We start from the raw sequence: 19119 nt of genomic DNA on the forward strand, positions 1-19119 counted from the left end.
GGTCGTCTTTTCTGACGAATCTTGCTTCAATTTGTGGCACCATGATGGTCGAATTCGTGTCAGGTGCTATGCCGGTGAACGGCACATTCCGGAGTGCATTATCGAACGCCACAGTGGACGAACACCCAAAGCTATGGTCTAGGGTGCCATAACATATCATGGACGACCACAATTGCTACGAATTGTGGGCAATTTGAACAGTACCCGATACATAAACGAAGTTTTACAGCCCCAAGCTATTCTTTTCCTGCAAGGATTGCCAGGAGCTGTATTCTAGCAGGATAATGCCCGTCCACATGTCGCCAGGACTGTCAAATTCTACCTTGATTCGCAGCAGGTACAGATTCTTCCTAGGCCTGCATCTTCCCCGGATATGTCACCGATTGAACATGTGTGGGATTTCGTTGGGCGGCGTCTCGCTCGTGATCCTCGTCCTGTTACTTCGACAGAGGAACTTTGGTTGCACATACAAACAATATGGAATACTCTTCCGCAGGCAGATATTCAAACTTTGTTTCACTCCATGCCAAGTCGTGTAACAACTCTTATTGCAGCGCGTGGTAGCCACACAAAATACTAATTTCTATCTCTTTTCATTGTTTGTTTGGTTTGAAAATGCATTCATTTATTTGTACCATTACTAGCTTATTGATTAGCTATTGAGCGCAACTCTTCCCAAAGATCTGGTTCAACCATTTTGTATGTATTGGAACCGGGTATGGATGCCGGTTGAATCATATGCAGAGGAGGAGGGGGGGGGGCTGCACCCGCATATCAATTACCAAAAACAAAAGAAAAATAATGAAATTGAAAACATTTGAACTTTGACGTTTTGAGTTCGGATTATGTTTTTTCGCAATCAAGAATTGCGATAGACCCTACTGGATGGGAATGGAAATGGCCAAGAAATTTGATCCAGTTATATTATAATTCGTTTTTCTAAAATAGGTTATACAAGACACATCCATAAAAAAAAATGAAATAGTGTTTAGGATGCGGTAATAAAGATTTTACAGCCGACATCCACCAGTACATTTATCATTAAGATTATTTACTGCTTATAACATTGTGTTTGCGTGTGTTTTTCTTTATTATTTTCCTATCAATCTTAAACAGCAAAAACTTATCTAAATACACATTTTAATGATTACTAATTCCACCATTTAAGTCCATCTATATAGGTGTTTTTTCCGCCCGAAGAAACGTAATTTCACACCAGAACCCTTTTTTAAATGTAAAGTCTGCTTGTTTTAAGCCCTGAAAAAAAGATGAATCAAATTGATTTGAAACTATGATGATGAAAATTTCGCTCCCTAAATAAATATTAAAAACAAAATAAAAAACTATATAAAAAAAATGTTGTTATGGAATCTAAAATATTAAAGCAACATCAACTTTAGTCTAGTCAGGATAAGTAATCCGCGATTGCTCAAAAAAAAAAAAGTCATTTTTTTTCTTTTTTTTTTTACACTTGATAATTAATCAATTACTTTTTATTTTATTTCTTTGTTTAGTTTAAATCAGATTCTGAGCTGCATCTTAGTTAATATTACATATTTCACTAAGAAATAACTCGCCAAGTTAAAACGAGGGCAAATTGCCTTATATGAGATTGGCTTTCAATTCCCCCTCCCCCCATTGACATGTTTCACTAAATATCTGTACTTCAAAGTCAAATTAAAGTACGTCAAATTTTTACTACTTTTCAAGAGTACGTAAAAACGTATGTTTACTGCGTACGAAGGTTGGGACTTACGCTGTTCTAACCCTAGTAAATAAAAATGATTTTTTTTTTAAATACAGAACTACGTTGTTACGGCTTTAGGCGGAATAGGAATCTTCGGTGTTAGCCTCTCCAAATCAATTACACAAAGGAACTAAACTGAAGTGAACTCAAACATTGTTTAACTGCGCCCGCATTGCTTTTTGTTTACTCGCGCTTCCTCTTTTCTCCAACTACTCGCGGAGAAAATTCGAATCTCACAGTCGTTCATTAAAATGTATTATTAAAGTGTATATCAATTTTGTAACAAAAAACAAAAATAATCATCTTTATTCTTGTCAAAATTTACACTTTAAACAGGTATTAGACTTCGTCAACACCAGTACCTCTAAATCTATTTATAAAGTCTGACCACCGATGAGATAGAAAGGCTAACATCCGGGTTTCAGGCGGAAATGGAAGCATCCTTTAGTTTTCAGGGATACTAACTTTTAAAAATGAAATTACCGAAATTTAGGTGCTCCAACAATGAAATATAATAGCCCTCAAGCTAATCATTTATTACCTATGGTTTCGTACTAAAGTAGGGAGGGGTTGACTGATATAAATAGATCCATTTTATTGCAAGTTTTATTGTTGATGACGTCAGAGCTTTACTTGATAAGTGACTTTGACTATTATATATATAAAGATTCATAAGTTTGTTTTTTCTCTGATTGCAATATTTTTTGTAATTTGAATTTTGCTTAAAATGAATTTAATTTCACTTATTTAACAAAAATAATTAAAAAAATAGAATAATAGTAACATCAAAAAAGAATTATATTTTTTAAATAATTTTATTAAAAACCAGGGAGGGAAAGGGCACCTCCTTGCTGACCACTACTGTCAGTCACAAACATAAAACTGAAATTAATGTTTTTTTAATGCAATTTGTAGTTTTTAAAGTAAAGTTTAATTTTGGAAAACAAGAAGTGAAAATGTACCCCCTTGCACCACCTTACCGTCGCTAGCGGACATTAACATGCGATCAATGATTTTGGTGATGTTGTTTCGTCGTTTTTTTAAAACTACATTGCAGCTAGTCTCTTGTCAATTAAATTTTATTTTAAAATCCAGTAGGTGAAAGTGCACTTCCTTGTCGGCACCCATAGACATCGACATAACCGTGACTACAATTTTGGTTATTTCCAAGTTTACAGAAGTAAATATGCGTTCCGACATCCTTAAAAGTGTATTCCAAGTTTTTTAGTGGAAACTAAAATTGAAATCTACGCCAAAATTTAATTGGAACATTATTTGCAAAGACAAAATTTAATTTCATTCTGTGAAGAAGTAATACAGTCGACTGCCGCTACAAACGCGATCCGACCTACGCGAAATGGCTATAATGCGATTTTTCCGCCAGTAAAGAATTTTAGGCCTAACCCGAATTCCTCACCCGCAACACAACTTTTCGGAGGGTAATTGTGATGTGTAAGTATTGGCGTTATTAGTTACTATAATTTTTTTTTTTGTGAACAGACCTTCATCCCTTTCGCATTACTGAGAGCGGAAGTTCCCACACCGTACTAATTTCAACATCGCTTAGACAAATAACTACTCCTTATTTTTCATTTATTTTTTCCATTCTAAATGAGATAGTTATAGAAATACAATAACACCTAAGAGCGCTGTTTCATCCAAAGTTTGTGAAGATAGAAAGAGAAAGTTCTTGACAATTAAAGAAAAGCCAAAGTTTCTCGATGCTAAAACTTCTTGAAAAGCTGAATCTCAACTAAAAAATTCGTCGAAGGTTGCACGACAATTAGGTATGAGTGAATCTTCCATACATACAATTAAAGTCAAGAAAAGGAAATCCGTAAAAGTTTACCGAGTAATATCATAGTAAAATGCAAAAGTTTATGAAACTGCTCTTGTATTGTGAATTAAAGAAAACAGGAAGAAAGGTATGCCCTAGATGGAAACATTATAAAAGATCTAGTGAAGCAACTGTATTTAAAAATCTATAAGAATAACAGTTTGATCATGCAGCATAAATCATTTTTTTTAAGTTACACATGTCATTACTGGATCTACTGTACAGCACAACAATAGTGTATTTGCTTTTCTTACTATATACTGTACGTACCGTATACTGGTTTATTTGATATCTTTCTTTCCCATTGATCATTGATTTTGGGAATTGTAGCAATATTTTATGTTGAAAAAAACGGTTAATATATATATATGCAGTTTTTTATGAAACGAAAAAGTAATGTATAGTTAAGAAATGGTTTTTAACAGTTGAGGGGGTGTTTACAAGTGTCTAAAATAACGGTTACGGTTATAAAAGTTATTACACATACCCTTTCCCCACAACGCGAAATTTTGACTTACGCGAGGGGTTTTGGAACGCATCCCTCGCGTAAGTCGAAATTTCGCATTGTGGAAAAGGTTATGTGTAAAAACTTTTATAAACATAACCAATCATTTTAGACACTTGTAAACACCACCTTAAACAGTTACAAACTTTTTCTTAACGATACATTACTGTTTCTTACATGAAGAGTTGACTTTTTATTTGGATTTAAAAAAACCGTTTTATTCAACATAAAATACTGCTATGATGCACAAAAACAATGATGAGTGGGAAAGAAAGACATAAAATAAAACAGTACCGTACGTACAGCATGTAATAAGGAAAACAAATGCCCTTTAGTTTTACTGTACAGTTGATTCAGTAATGATACTTATAACTTTAAAAAAGTGAAAATGATGATGATTTATGCTGCGTAATCAAACCGTTATTCTAATATATTTTTAAATACAGCTGCTTCACTGGTTCTTTTATAAAGTTTCCATCTATGGCATTACCCCTCTTTCTGGTTTCTTTAATTTACAATAACGAGCAGCTTCCATTTTCATAATTTTCGCATTTTGCTTGGACACTATTACTCGGTGAACTTTTATGGATTTGCTTTTCTTTACTTTTAATTGTACGTATGGAAGATTCACTCATACCGTCATACCTAATTGTTGTGCTACCCTTCGAAGCATTTTTTTTGGTTCAGCTTCAGCTTTTTGGGAAGCTTTACCTTTCCTTTAATTGTCAGAAACGTTCTCTTTTTCTATCTTCACCAATTTTAGATGAAACAGCGCTTTAAGGTGTCGTTATATTTCGTTAACTTTTGCATTTAGAATGAAAAAAAATAATGGAAAATGAGAAGTAGTTATCTGTATAAGCGATAAAAGACTACTACGTTGTGGGTACTTCTGCTATCAGTGATGCTAAAGGGATGAAGGTCCATTCACGAAAAAAACTTACACACCGCGGTTCCCTTTCGAAAATTTTCATGTTGCGGGCGAGGAACTCGCGCTAGCTCAAAAATTCTTTACTGTTGAAAAAAATCGCGTTATAGCCATTTCGCGTAAGTCGGATCGCGTTGTAGCGGGAGTCGACTGTACACGCATATCCCTACGTCGTCGGGAAGAATTTCTCGGAAAATCCAAGTTTCGTAGTTCTGCTATCTGTGATCATGAAAACGAACTAGAAAGGCGCTCTACATTTTTTTTTTGGGGGGGGGGGGGGTTCATCAGGTAAAAGTAGTTTTCAAAGATCTTTGACAAATTATTGTTTTGATTTTCCCCAGGAGCGGTAGCATCAAGGCAACAAATATTTTCCTCTTCGTGAAAATTTGAAATCTCAGAAAAAAGGGGGGAGGGGACTATTATAAAACTGAAAAGTAGGTCATTAACCCGAGGTATCTATCAGGAAGTGCTGCTATTTACACTGATGAAAAAGAACCAAAGTTTAAAAAGTAATATATATTCAATCTGCATTAAGCTGTGTTGCCATCTATTAATACCTAAAAATTTAACAAGAAACCTACATTTCCAGCAGTTTTGTGTCTTTACAGGAAAACGTTTCTTTTTTTTAGAAATTTCTGAAACTCGTCCTTTTATACGAATTGTGGTACGAAAAAAAAAAGAGAAATTAATTTGAATTTTGGCTTCTTGAATTCAAATTATGTTTTTCGTGATCACGAGTGTGTGTGTGTATAGGTATGTGTATGTATGCATCTGTTTGTGTGTAGGTGTGTGCGTGTAAGTGTGTATGTATGCATGTGTATGTTGGATATGGACGCAACCTGGAGACTGTATTCGCTAGAGGAGCAGCATATCGGGAGGGACCGGTCGACGGTGGTGCTGCAGAGGGCGGCGGGGGAAAAATCAAAAGACATCATTCAACAGTCAAATGAAAACAATAAGCAATATGATTGCTCAAATAAAAACCCCGAATCTTTAAAAAACGTATTCACCAAAGCAGTCTTACTTCGTAGTGTTACCATCTATGGTTATAAAAAACAGCTAGAAAAACTGAATTATATCTTGGGCTTTATAAGGTAAAAGTGTTTGATTTTTTTTCCTAATTATTGGACTTTATCAAATTACGGTAGGAACAAAATAAAACATACCTATTCATAGAAAATGGAAAATTGTTTAGAAAAAGAGAGAGAGAGCGAGAAAGAGAAAAAGAAAGGAAATTGGAATATGAAACAGAAAAGCAGGGCATCAAACCAAAGAATAAATTTTGAAGTGCTGCTATACACACTTATGAAAAAAAAAAACAGAAAAGGTACTCTCCCGGAAGTAGGGATAAGTCTGACCACCAAGGACATGGAAAAGCAAAAATCCGGTTTATAAGCGGAAATGGGCGCTCTATTTGTTTACAGGGCTGGTCTAAATTCTGTTAAGAATATGTTTTTGATTATTTTGATTTTTTTATGAAAGTAATCAATTAAGATGGGCGGATCGTCTCGATAAATAGCCAAAGCATCTACGTACTTAAGTTCCGTATTAAGAAGCTCAGGTAACAAACAAATATTCATTGTACTATAAAGAAACGTGTTGAAGGCTGAATATTTTTGATTAAAAGGGCGAGACGATAATCTATGTGGGGTAAGGAAACAGTAAAGGGTTTTGCGATAAAGCGTAGTTTCAAAATCGGATTCAGTTTAAGAAACGAGATCATTGAAGAATGGAAGGCAGTTATTCCGTCCTTTTTCGCAAAAGAATTGAATGTGAGGATCAATGGAATATAAAATAGATAAAGCCTCATCAATGCTAAGTTGATCATGGGGGAATAATAACCAAGCAGTCATCAACATAGCGAACATAGAATTGAAACTTGCTTCTGAAACAACTTGACCTCAAAGTAATGCTTGTAAATGTCAGTAAGAATGAAACTAAGTGAGTTTCCAATAACCAGACATAGTATAAAAGTTACATTTAAAACAAAAGAACATTGCTTTAGACAGGTACGGGTAAGGACAATGAAATCTTCAATTCTTTAGTGATAAAATGCAATTCAGAATGTCTACGCTTAAGGTATAACAATGCTTCCTCAATCGGAAGGTTCGTAAATCGGAACTTTCACGTAAAAAGAAGTCATAAAAGAGTTATTTGAAATGAAATTATGATTTTTTTTTTTTTTTGCCACAATTGAAATGTTTAAATCAGCGGTAGGCGACCGGTCGATCTCCTCATCCCGTTTGCAGTCGATCGCTGGACCATGATTTTTGTCAGAGAAAAAAATATTATTTTCTGGAAAACAAATTAGGTTCATTTCTTGTATAACTAATATTTTTTGAAATTCTTTTCAAAAATTTTCGTAATCGTTTTAAGAGCAAAAGTTTTTAATTTTCAAGAAAAAAATTCTTTCTGATTTTTGTTCTTGAAGCATGTCTACAAAGTATACTATGTAATTACAGATACAGATCACACTTAGCACGAATGTTTTGAAAATTTTAAAATAGGAACACACTGCTTTCAATGGGATTTTACCAGTGCAACAATGAGGAGGATTAGCCCCTTCCCCCTATAGAAGTCGATCACTGCTCCCGAAACTTAGGACGTAGATCGGCAGTTATTTTTGGTTGACAATCGCTAGTTTAAATGCTTCCTTTTAACACACTTTTCATATATATCTTGTAAAATACTTCAACTCCTTTACAGTTTTTAGTTTGCGCATAAGCTGTAAAGTGCCGAAAATTTTATTTAGCTTATTTTGCACATAGCAATATTTCTTTGTTTAGATTTCAACTTTTTTTTTTTTCTTTTTGCACTAATGTGCACAACACAGCTCTTTGGTGAAAATGCAATCATAATTTATTTCATTAATAGCCCAAAACACACCACAATGAGGTGGCTGCACTTCGTGTTATACCTTGCGATTCCCTTTCACTCAACAAAGAAGGATAGTTAGTTACAGGACTTACAAATTTGTAAAATAACTTGCATTTACAATTACTATATGATTTCAAACAAGTTTCGACGTTTGGATCAAGGTTAGATGTTGGACTTGCGACTCAATTTTCGCATTGATGAACGCGAGCATAAGGTTTATTTCACACAAACCCATATCTTTTCTCATAACTAAATGCCAACCTACCGACTCACTAACTAGTTTTATAACCCTTTTAATATTCGTAGTGTAAAGGAAGAATATTTACTGAATTACTGATAATGCTTGAATTAAATGTTATTAACTTAGAAAGAACTCGGTCAGAAGAAATCAATAGTTTTAAAAACTGACTCAAAAATCGAGCAAAAGTATTTGATGCAGTGGCAGATCCATGGAGGGGGGGATTGAGGTGATCGTCTCTTCCCCCCCCCAAAAGGCTTAAAAATTCCAAAGATTTACGGGAAAAGACCACCTTATCTCTCACCCTGCCCCCCCCCCCCGCCCTAATGTCACAAACAATCACTTCCAGTTAAATTTTCAGGACTTGATTTCCAAAAATTTACCAGGGAAGGGTTTTCTCCCTCTTCTCTCATGGTTGGATCATCTAAAATTTTCCACTGCCTTTTACAATTTTTTGAAATTGCCAGAAAATATTCTTTGAAATCTCTTCCCCTAACGCTAGTAAAATCGGATTATACTATCTTGTTTTAAGAGTAAAGTTACGAAATTTTTCCGAGGCAAGACTACATAATCTTTTTCACTTTAATGTCACAAAAGAGCGTCGAAAATTGCGTTTTTGGAAAAAAAAAAAAAAAAAAAAAGTAGAGGGAGAGTTCCTCAACTTCATCGCTGATGCCAAAAAAGGCCGATAATAGCATTTTCAAGACTCTGTTTTAAACAATTGATCGGGGAAGCCCCCTGAACCTCCAATTACCTAAGTTCGTCTAAAATTACGGTCTTTGACTTCAATTTCAAAAACTTTCCGCATAAAAACTCCGAACCCAACCTCCTAACACTCTGAAATATGGCCTTCAATTGCAGTTGGGGGTTCGGATGCAGACGTGAAGAGTGAGCGATGTGTCCGTGGCAGGGTTTGATCCACAGACATTAGTGATAATAACTCAGTACTTTAAGGCTAAGCTAAAATGACTTCAAGACTCGTAGGCAAAGTTGGGTTAAGGGCTCTTTGAAAAAACGCGAGTAACCCCCCCCCCCCCCTCCCCTTAGTGATGGAGCGGGGAAACGAGAGAGCGATATTTGGATCAGATGGGGCGCTGAGAAGCCAGGCGTTCTGGGGAAAACAACAAGAATCCAGTTGCAGCTTATTGTTGTCGATGTGTGGTCCTTTGCTGCGTTACATGACGCCGTCTATTGAGTAGCTGGGTCACTATAATGTGGCGTTCGGATGTGATAGCAGCGTGTCCGTGGCGATGTTTGATCAAAGAACTTCTGTGATAGTTACCTAGTACTTTACTGCTGAGCCAATAGATTCTCAAGGCTGGAGGGAAAGTTGGTTAAAGTGCCCTCTATGTATGCCACACGTTTTTAAGACTTCAGTTTCGAATAATTTCCGGGAAACGCCTCAAGTACAAACTTATTTAAAAACGTCTAAAGCTGAATTTTTGGCACTTAAAAGTCAATGTATTTCTGGGAAAGAATTCTGAACCAATGGCTTCCCCTAACGTCACCATAGATAGCCCGGAATTGCACTTTACGACATCCTTTCCAAAAAAAACTAATGGGGAAAACTTCCGAACTGCTCGTTTTCAAGCATCATTAAAGATCCTCTAAAATCGTACTTCGGAAATCCAATATCGAAATGTATAACTGTATTTCATCACTTCCCTTCATTTCACTTAAAGATAATCAAAAATTGCATTGTAAAAGCTTCAATTTCGAAACACTTCCGGGGAGGAGCTACAAAATCTCCATTCCTCCTTACACCACCAAAGATCGTTGCAAACTGAATTTTTAGAATTAAATTCTCGGGAGAGAACTCAGTGGCGGCTATTCGATTTTTCGAAGACGAGGCAGAAACTTAATACTGTAGCCCTTACAGCCTCACTTTTTTTAATTGATGTTTCAACTTTTCATTTTTTTTACCTAAAGCACTTCTAACATTAAACTCTTTTTACAGCAGAATGAAAAATAATAATTATATATAAAAAAGACAATCCAGTTTTAAAACTTAAAAAAAAATATTTTGGTTGTGGACTACCCCCCCCCCCCCCCCAATCCCCATATTATTCATTAACCATTCACCCGTCCTAAGAGGATCATCTGAATCCGCCAATGATTTGATGGATATTGTCAATGCAATACAGAAATGCAAATGTGACATTTACTTTGCTGTCACCAAACCTAGCCTCGTAAATTATATCCTTAAAATTTATGTTTGTATGGTTCGAGAAAGCTAAACTTTAAAGAAAACAACGAATTTCCGCGTAACATGGACCTGTACACTAATTTAAAATTGCAAGTTCTACAAGTCAATTGTCTGATGCTTTTCTAAACAACGATTCAAAGAAACGCTTACTTTGCCGGTTTTAAGAACTTGTTATTGGTCCCTTCAAGTAAAATATGAAGGAGTTGGATTACGTGGGGTATACAAGGCATACGATTATTCATCAAGAAACACGTCTTTAGGTATAAGAGAATTTTTTCCACCACTATTAAAATGTGATGCTTCGAACTACAACAGCTAATTGACCGGTCAACTTTTTTACTTACTTTCACTGTGATGTGAAACACAAGGATATTTTATTAATTCTGAAAACTTTACATTCGCTTAAGATTCCCATATCACACCTGAACTGTTGAAAGGATTATGGAGCTGGCCAGTGAATCTGCAGAAATGCATTTGAGGTAAATGCAAGAGATGGATTTATATGAAAGACTTTATATTCGTAAACATTAATACCAAAACGGAGTCTTAAATCCAACTTCAAAACTGGATACAAACATAAAAACGTGCTTGAAATCATGTAATTATTGATAATATAAGTTATTTTACAAATACATAAGTGCTGTAAATAATTATTATTTTTGGGAATTGCAGAGTGGAGTACAAAGTGCAACCACCTTGAAGTGGTGGGTCCCATAGTTGTTAATGTAATAAAATATAATTGCATTTCCAGCTAAGAGCTGCATTGTGCTCATTTACTGTAAAAAAATATATAACTTGAATTTAAAAGAGTAAATACTGCAATGTGAAATGCGAGTAAAAAGCTTCGATTTTTGATTGATTTTCTCGAAACTTTACGGCTTTTGCACGAGCTAAAACTGTAAAGGAAAGTAAATATTTCATAGTAGTGAAAAGAGTGGCAAAAGGAAGAATTTAAACGATATCTGAACAAAATTTTTGAGAATTTGAATTATCATGAAATTTTTTTGAAAATTGACTAATTTTTACCCTTTTCAAATTTTGCAGTCAATGAGAGATCTGAAGACAAATGCTAATTTTTGAAATAATTTTCCCCTTATTTAGGATGGCAATACACAACTTTTTTTGCTTTTAGAGGCTGATTCTCGAAATTCTCTTTTATGGCGCACCCTAACGTTCAAGACTGAGCAAAACAAAATGTTCATTTGCAATCACGGGACGCGGGAGCGTCCCGCCCCGCCAAGGAAACCAAACGTCAGCAGCCAACAGAAGCAAATCCACCGCCAAAGACGAAAGAAAATAAAAGCGACCAAGGACACGATTACACGACAGAACAAGTTGGGTTTTTTACCCCTCTGTATCTCAGCCCCATGAAGACCCCCGGAGTTGATTTTTGGTACACTCAATTTCTAGTGGTCCCTGAAACCGTAAACCCAAATACAATCCCCTGGACCATCAGGGGGAGGAGGTATTAAAGTTATAAAATCGCTGTTCAAGAAAGTTTTCGCTTTCTTTGACAAGGCTACAGCCCAGACGAAAAAAGTAATCAAGCTGAAATTTCGCACACACATTCCTTGTGCTCTACTGATGTGCCTTTTGATCCCCCCCCCCCAAATTGTACCTTCCGGGGGTTCTATCATAGCCCCCCGGGGGTCTACGGTAATGATTTTTTGTATACATATTCTTGGGGGGCCATTGAGTACATGTACAAATATTCAACCCCCAAGGACATCATGGGCCGGAGTAGTTAAAGTTTGAAAATCCCTAATTTTCCCTAAATTCTTATGTACTTACTCTCAGCTCATAGGGTTTGTTTATCTCGGACTGCAATTGCAAGGTTAGAACAGATCTAACAGTTATTCCAAAGTTGTCTTAGGAAATGAAATTCAATCAAGACTAAAACATATCCAACAGTTGCAACTAGACTTTAAATCGCGGATATCACAAATTTGCCACAGCGACTGCGCATGCGCGCAGATTTAGAATATGAAAACAGAAAGCCCAATGAGCTATGTTGTTTGTTTATACTTAAGCAGAGAAACAAATTAATGAATGAAATTAGAATGCTTCCCCCCCCTCCAAAGTTTTGCCGATACAAAATTTCCTTCCCCCGTTTTTCAGTTTTGATATATTTATGGAGGGAAGAAATTTTAAATGTCGGCGCGAAACTGGGGTTAAACCATTACAATGTTTTACGTGACAAATTATATGAAACTGTACGCATATGAATACGGCACATATAACTTTTTAATTGAAAGCGAAAAATAGCACTTTTTTATTGTTTTGCTTATTTTATAAATTAATGGATTTTTCACAAACCACACATAATGAATTGAAAATATATGAAATACGTGTGTGGATATCCGTGCTTTGCAGTAATTTGTTAGCTGAAAAAAATTTTGCAATTAATTTAAGCAAGACTTTTAATGAGCTTAGTCCGCGCGCAACATGCGCATTCGCTAAGGCAAATTTGGGATATCCGCGATTTGACATCGAGTAAAGTTGTATAGATCTTCTGACACATTCAAATTTGAAATATTTAATGGCTTAGTATTTTTTTTTTTTTTTTTGCTTGGTGATAACATGCGTTATTTCGCTTTTTAAATGAACTTTTAAACAAAACTAGGTATTAAACAAGACAAAGACTGCTATCAAGAAAAAGATAAATCACCAAACAATTAAAATTATTCCATCAAACGTAAAATAATCCACGATTTAAGATAAAATGTAATTGAACAAAAAGTGAAAAGCTAGATAAAATAGCCTTCAAGCTGTAAAACATTTAAAGAAACCTTCATGAAAATGTTGAATAATCTGTCAAATAAAGAAACTAATAGAATTTATTGCGAAGTTGTAAAATACTCGAAAACAATGTAATTTAAAATATAGTATTTTATTATCCAAGAAGTTTTCTTTGCAACATAGAGGATACAAGGATTGCAATTAAATTTAAGCCGCCCAATTCTCGCAAAATAAACATAGAATCTTAATAGTCAGAAAATAACTTGACGTAAAATTAGGCTAGCCATTATTGTTCCTTAAAAACACAAAGCAGCGTTGTTTCAATTGAAAATTTTCTGACTTGAAGTTCTCCATTCTAAAAATACAGACAAAGTAATAATATCAATGCAAAAAGATGTGATATCTCATCAAAAACAACTCTGTTGTAAAAATTTCCCCGCCAAGAAAACCTTTAGCTTTTCCGCACAAAAAAGAAAACCTGCATCCTAAACCCAAAAACCTTCAGCCATAAAAAGTTATGATATCTAGTTTGCCCGGCAAGTAGCTGCCAAACTATCATCCTCCCTCTTCTCCTTTTTCATCACAGATACTTCCATTAGAACCTCCTCCCACCTTCAACTCCTCAGAAATATGGATAGATCTTTTAAATTGTTTATCTTGTTTGGCGGGAAGCTTTTCAAAGTGAAGTGGTTGCTTGGTGAGCAAAAAGCTTTCCGCCAAACCAGATAAACAATTTGAAAGATCTACCCATATTTTTGAGGAATTGAAGGTGGTAGGAGGTTCTAATGGAAGTAGCTGTGATGAAAAAGGAGAAGAGGGAGGAAGGTAGTTTGGCAGATACTTGCCGGGCAAACTAGATATCATAACTTTTATGGCTGAGGGTTTTTGGGTTTAGGATGCAGGTTTTCTTTTTTGTGCGGAAAAGTTAAAGGTTTTCTTGGCGGGGAAATTTTTACAACAGGGTTGTTTTTGATGAGATAAATATTACTTTTGGAAGAACGAAAACAACTGTTTTAGAGATACACATGTACTGTCCGATCTTTTAACGCGATACCTTACTCGAATTTGCGCATGCGTCAGGTCTCTTCTGATTTTATCAAAACAGGGGTGATAGCAAGAAGGAAGTAACGAGCAAGCAAAAACTGAAAGGAATCTGGAAGAGTGCTTCCTTACACCATCACCCCTTTTTCAATTGGAGCCGTACGCAGCTGCCAGCCACGGAGTTCGAGAACAAACATTAGAGAGAAGGCTTTAAATCTCCGTTTTATTGTTTTCCTTTGAGGGGGGGGGGCTAATAATTTTCAAGAGGGGACTTAGTCCCCTTCAACTCCGCCCATGGTGCAAAGTTCAAAAATAGGAACACTTGGAGCAAGTTGAGACTCATGGGGGTATACCCCTCAATATTTTTTAAATCATCAAAGCCGATCTTTTCATTCTAGTGGTTGGTTTCACAATTTGCTCACTTATTTTTTGGCATAAAACCAGATTATAGGACTCACTCGTATGAGCCCCATGTCCAAAAAAATGCTCACAAAAAAAAATGTAAGCATCGCATTGTGCCCAGTTAGAGTGGCATCATAGACAATATTCCGAATAAAATCAACAGATTTTCATTGAAGAACCTTCTCGTTCTATTAAACTTACTTTAATGTATAGAAACGCAACGTAGATCTATCGCCTCCTCCTCCTGGTGCACTCGGGGAAATGCTTTGCCGACAGAATGATCTGCAGTTATGCCAATGATCCCTCTGGATGAACAGTAACTCGTCATTGCTTAGGTTAAAATGGAACGCCGGCTTTTTGTCCCGCTCCAAAAGAGGTGTTCTGCGCAAAACTTTAATATTTCATAATGTTGATGTATTCCCCATTATGGAAGTCAATACTAATTCAAGATAACAACAGATTGTACTCGTTTCCCGGACATTCCTTTTACTTTCTTCCGAAGACTAGACAAGTGGCGAATGGTATAGTGACCGGGTGTTTAAAAACCATTTAACTTCTGACTTACAGACCATTAAGCAAATGAATGACGTGGAGGATAAGACCAAATTAATCAAACTTATTATTTGGAAGAATAGTCGTGTTTCTAAAATCTATAGTGTTCACTGCGCGGCATACAACAAAACTCACTTTAATCTGCCAAACGTCGCTAGCACAATAGTTATAGGTGATTTCAGTGCCCACTCCCACAAATGGGGTTACAATGACACAAACCACTCATGGACGGAAGTAGAAGAATTGCTAAACACTTCAACTTTAGAACTAATTTAAAACTGCAACGACCCATGCACATTTATCTAGCGAATGTGCACGCGACGGCTGCGTATGTGCGCGTTCTAAACTTGATAGATGATTTTTATCACTTCGGCTAGTAGACATCGGCAGATTGTATTTCTTTTTCTTGGTTCTCGCAGTTTTTTTTTTTTAAAGAAAAAGAAAAAAAAACCAACCACGCTCAAGACTGTCAAGACAAAAGTTTCTTTTTTTTCAACTTTGTAAGCCTCCTACACCCTTACGTTACGCTTAAATCGTCAGATTTTAGATTTTCTGTATGTGCAAATTTTACCTAGTAATCAAGTCCCCTTATCTTAATCTAAAGCACATTTTTTTCTGACGATCAACTTTTTTTTACTAATCTGACCAGCTGTAATAGACACAACCCCCAACATAAAGGGCTTAAATTTGGCGGAGGTACTCGAAAAGGCTCCCCCCTCAAGGCTCCCCCCCCTCTATGTTCATCTAATGGGTTCCAGTAAATACCAAAAAAAAACTCTGTGCTTCCCTACTATAAACTAGATCAAGAGTTTTATAAATAAACGTAGAATCAGATACGGGGAAACCTATCAAAATACATTGTCCTTCAAGCTGGTCTCCCGCAGGGAGCAGTACTAAGTTGCCTTCTTTTAAATGCATACATCAATGACCTTGTCAAGAAGTTAAAATCATCCCTTGACTGAAAAAGTACTCAATAGAGCACTCTCCTCACTGGAAGCGTAGTGTAAAGAGAATAACATGAAAGTTAAGGTATCAAAAACATGTTACGAAAGTTTTTCCCTTGCCCGTGATAAATCAGATCTCTTTACTTTATGGTGGTGAAATATTGAAACAACTGAAAGCTTATGGTGGGCAGTAAATGGGAATGCTCCGGGTCAACCCTCAACACCACGTATAAGCCATTTTTCCGATCATTAGAGCGTAAAATTAAGTACACAAGTATTTCGAGATCTATCATAACCAAGCAGTTTGCCAATCACCGGTGCTGCGAAAATTTCACGTGTAGAAGATATGCTTCATTCCACTGAAAACTTGCCGCTGGAGGAAAAAAGAAAAAAAAAACAAGGAAAAGATCTGGCGCTTTGGGGAAAAAAGTGATAAACAATGGAGCCGGTGCATACCCAGAAATATATGCATTAATGCAACTTTAGAAGCAATCTTAAGTTTTAATTATGACTATGTCTGTTAACGTAGGTTGAATAATATGGAAAGGATATTTACTGATCAGTCATGCGGCTTTGACTTTGCAACATGCGATGCTTCTATTTTTTTTACAACAAAACCTTTTTCGAACCTGGGACTCATAGGAGTGAGTCCTATACTCTAGTTTTGCAGAAAAATAGGTGAAAAAATTGTAAAACAAACCCCCTGGAAAGAACATCGGTTTTGATGATTATTAAAATATTTTAGGAGGGAATGAATTCCCAACTTGCTCGAAATGTCAATCATTTTGAATTTGTGCCTCTTATCTCTCAAAAAAATGGTAATGGCTAATACAGTACTCCCTTTCCTTCAAATAGAAATAATGGCCGTAAAACTCGAATATTAAAAATAAAGAGGGGGGTGTTTTTTCTAAAAAAGGGCAAGTAATGGGGGAATACGGTAGTCATATTTGAATTAAAAAGGGGATTTTACGTAAGAAAATCAGCAAAAGTTATGTCAAAAGGTTTTTTTTTTTTTGCTTCGTCTATGAGAAGCAGTACCAATACCGGAAACAATCGTCCTGAAAGGAATGTGTGCTTCATAGACCTTGACTGAAGCATAAAATCTAGTACAAGTAGCAGTGCAATAGAAGGAATAATCGAGCATTTAAAGGAATATAAGGAACATACTTACACAGCAGAAGAAATAGTTTCCAACTCCTTATCACTGGGTCCTTTAGAAATGTTTAAATGTGGCCCAAAAGGTTAAAAAAAAAAGATTTTTAAATGAGATGATTTGGCAAGAACAACAATATGATCGCCCTTCTCAGCTTTAATAACAACCATATCTGAACTGGAAGTTAAATTATTTACACTATGACTAACAGTATTATTAAAAACAGGTTTAGAAACTTCAGAATTACAATCGGCATTAGTAGCAGTAAGATGCCAAACGGAACTTTTGTGAGCACTTAAAAGCCTTCTTAATAAGAGCAATAAACTCAGAAAAATAAAGTGTGTTAGCCGCAGCAACATTGTGTTGCATTTTAGACCGTTAATGTGGGAGCCATTTAAAGGAACACAGGAAATATTAACGATCACATTTTCACCAATAGTGGCACATTGTTTGTAGAATCATAAATAAAATTTAAAGCTGATTTTTCTGTTATGTAACACCTTCAGGTGGTGCACCCTGGGTGGAAAAGTAAACAGTCAATTAGCAGCTTATTCAACATCTTTGCACTCTATTTGAAGTCTTTTGACAAACTACGTGCACTTTTCAATAATAATGAATCCACATTAAACCCCAATACGCCAACTTTCTCTTATCAGGATATGACAATTATCTTCGAATCGAAATACTTGAACCTGAAACTAGCGGAATTTTGGACATGTGATAATTTGAAAAAAAAAAAAAAAAACTTTTGTTCAATATATTCAACAACGAGATATGATCAATTTTGTTCAAAATGAAAATCGCAAGGGGTGAAAGTCAAACTTGGCTCTATTCTATCAATCTAGTGTTCTGTTTGAAATTTTAGAGGCTAGGGGGTTCGATTAAGCCATCTAAAAGGTATAGAAAATGCCAAGAAAACAAGTTTTCTAAAAAGTAGATATGTTTCTTTTTTATACATTCTTCTTCTCAACTGAGAGACTTCCTGCCTCGTTTCCATGTCAGATTTCGTTTCACGAATTGTTTACTACTTCCTCTAGTTTTACTGCTATACGATACAATATTTTAAGATTCAAAGCTTCAATTGTAGGCTGTAATTAAGCGGATTGTCAGTACTCGTCGGTAAAATTGCTGTTTTTGAAACATTGTTTATTTTGTTACTTTTTTAGAGTCCGCCATTTATTTGTTTGTTTGTGTTGGAATTGACTTATCACACTAAAAAAAAATCTCTTCTCTGAGAACACCTACGCTTATTGAAAACATCATTTCTTGATTATCAAACTAGTCTTTTAATTGGAAAGTCCAGACGGGCCACATACGATATGAAGGTCTCCAATTGAAGATTCATCATTTGAATCACATTATCAACTTACTTAATGATATCAAAGTCAATTTTTTTCGTTCGATTTAGTTAATAATGAAATAATTCCGTGAAGCGCATATAAATTGAGAAAATTAAGAAAAATTTAATTTATCCCTTACTTATTCTCAGGCACAAATGAGTCTTCCAAGAAGGCGAAATTCGAAAAGGTTTTCCGAAAAGGTCTTAGAATTTCTGACTAGCCACATTAAGTAAGTTCCCGAAAATAATAAAGTCATTGTGAAGAATTAAATCTGTAATTTTAGATAACGCTTACACCCTTGTGCAAATTAATTGAAGCAAAATATATTTTCCATTAATTTAAAAAATAATTCAAAGTATTCTTCATCAAACAAAATAAAATATGTAAAAATATTAATGCGATGAATAAATCATTTACCTGACATCAATTTACACCAATCAGAGGGGTTCTGAGAGCGCATGTGCAGGAATTTCCGAAGAGGAAATCTACAGCTATGATCACGTCAGTTGAGATTTCACTGTCGTCATCAATGGATGTGACACCGCGAAAGCGTACAAAGATTGTTATTGTTTCCGAACGCCAATAGAGAGATTTCAACGGTCGTTGGCGTTAG

The sequence above is a fragment of the Uloborus diversus genome, chromosome 10 (genome assembly GCF_026930045.1).
Source record: "Uloborus diversus isolate 005 chromosome 10, Udiv.v.3.1, whole genome shotgun sequence".
In the NCBI taxonomy this organism is placed as follows: domain Eukaryota; kingdom Metazoa; phylum Arthropoda; class Arachnida; order Araneae; family Uloboridae; genus Uloborus; species Uloborus diversus.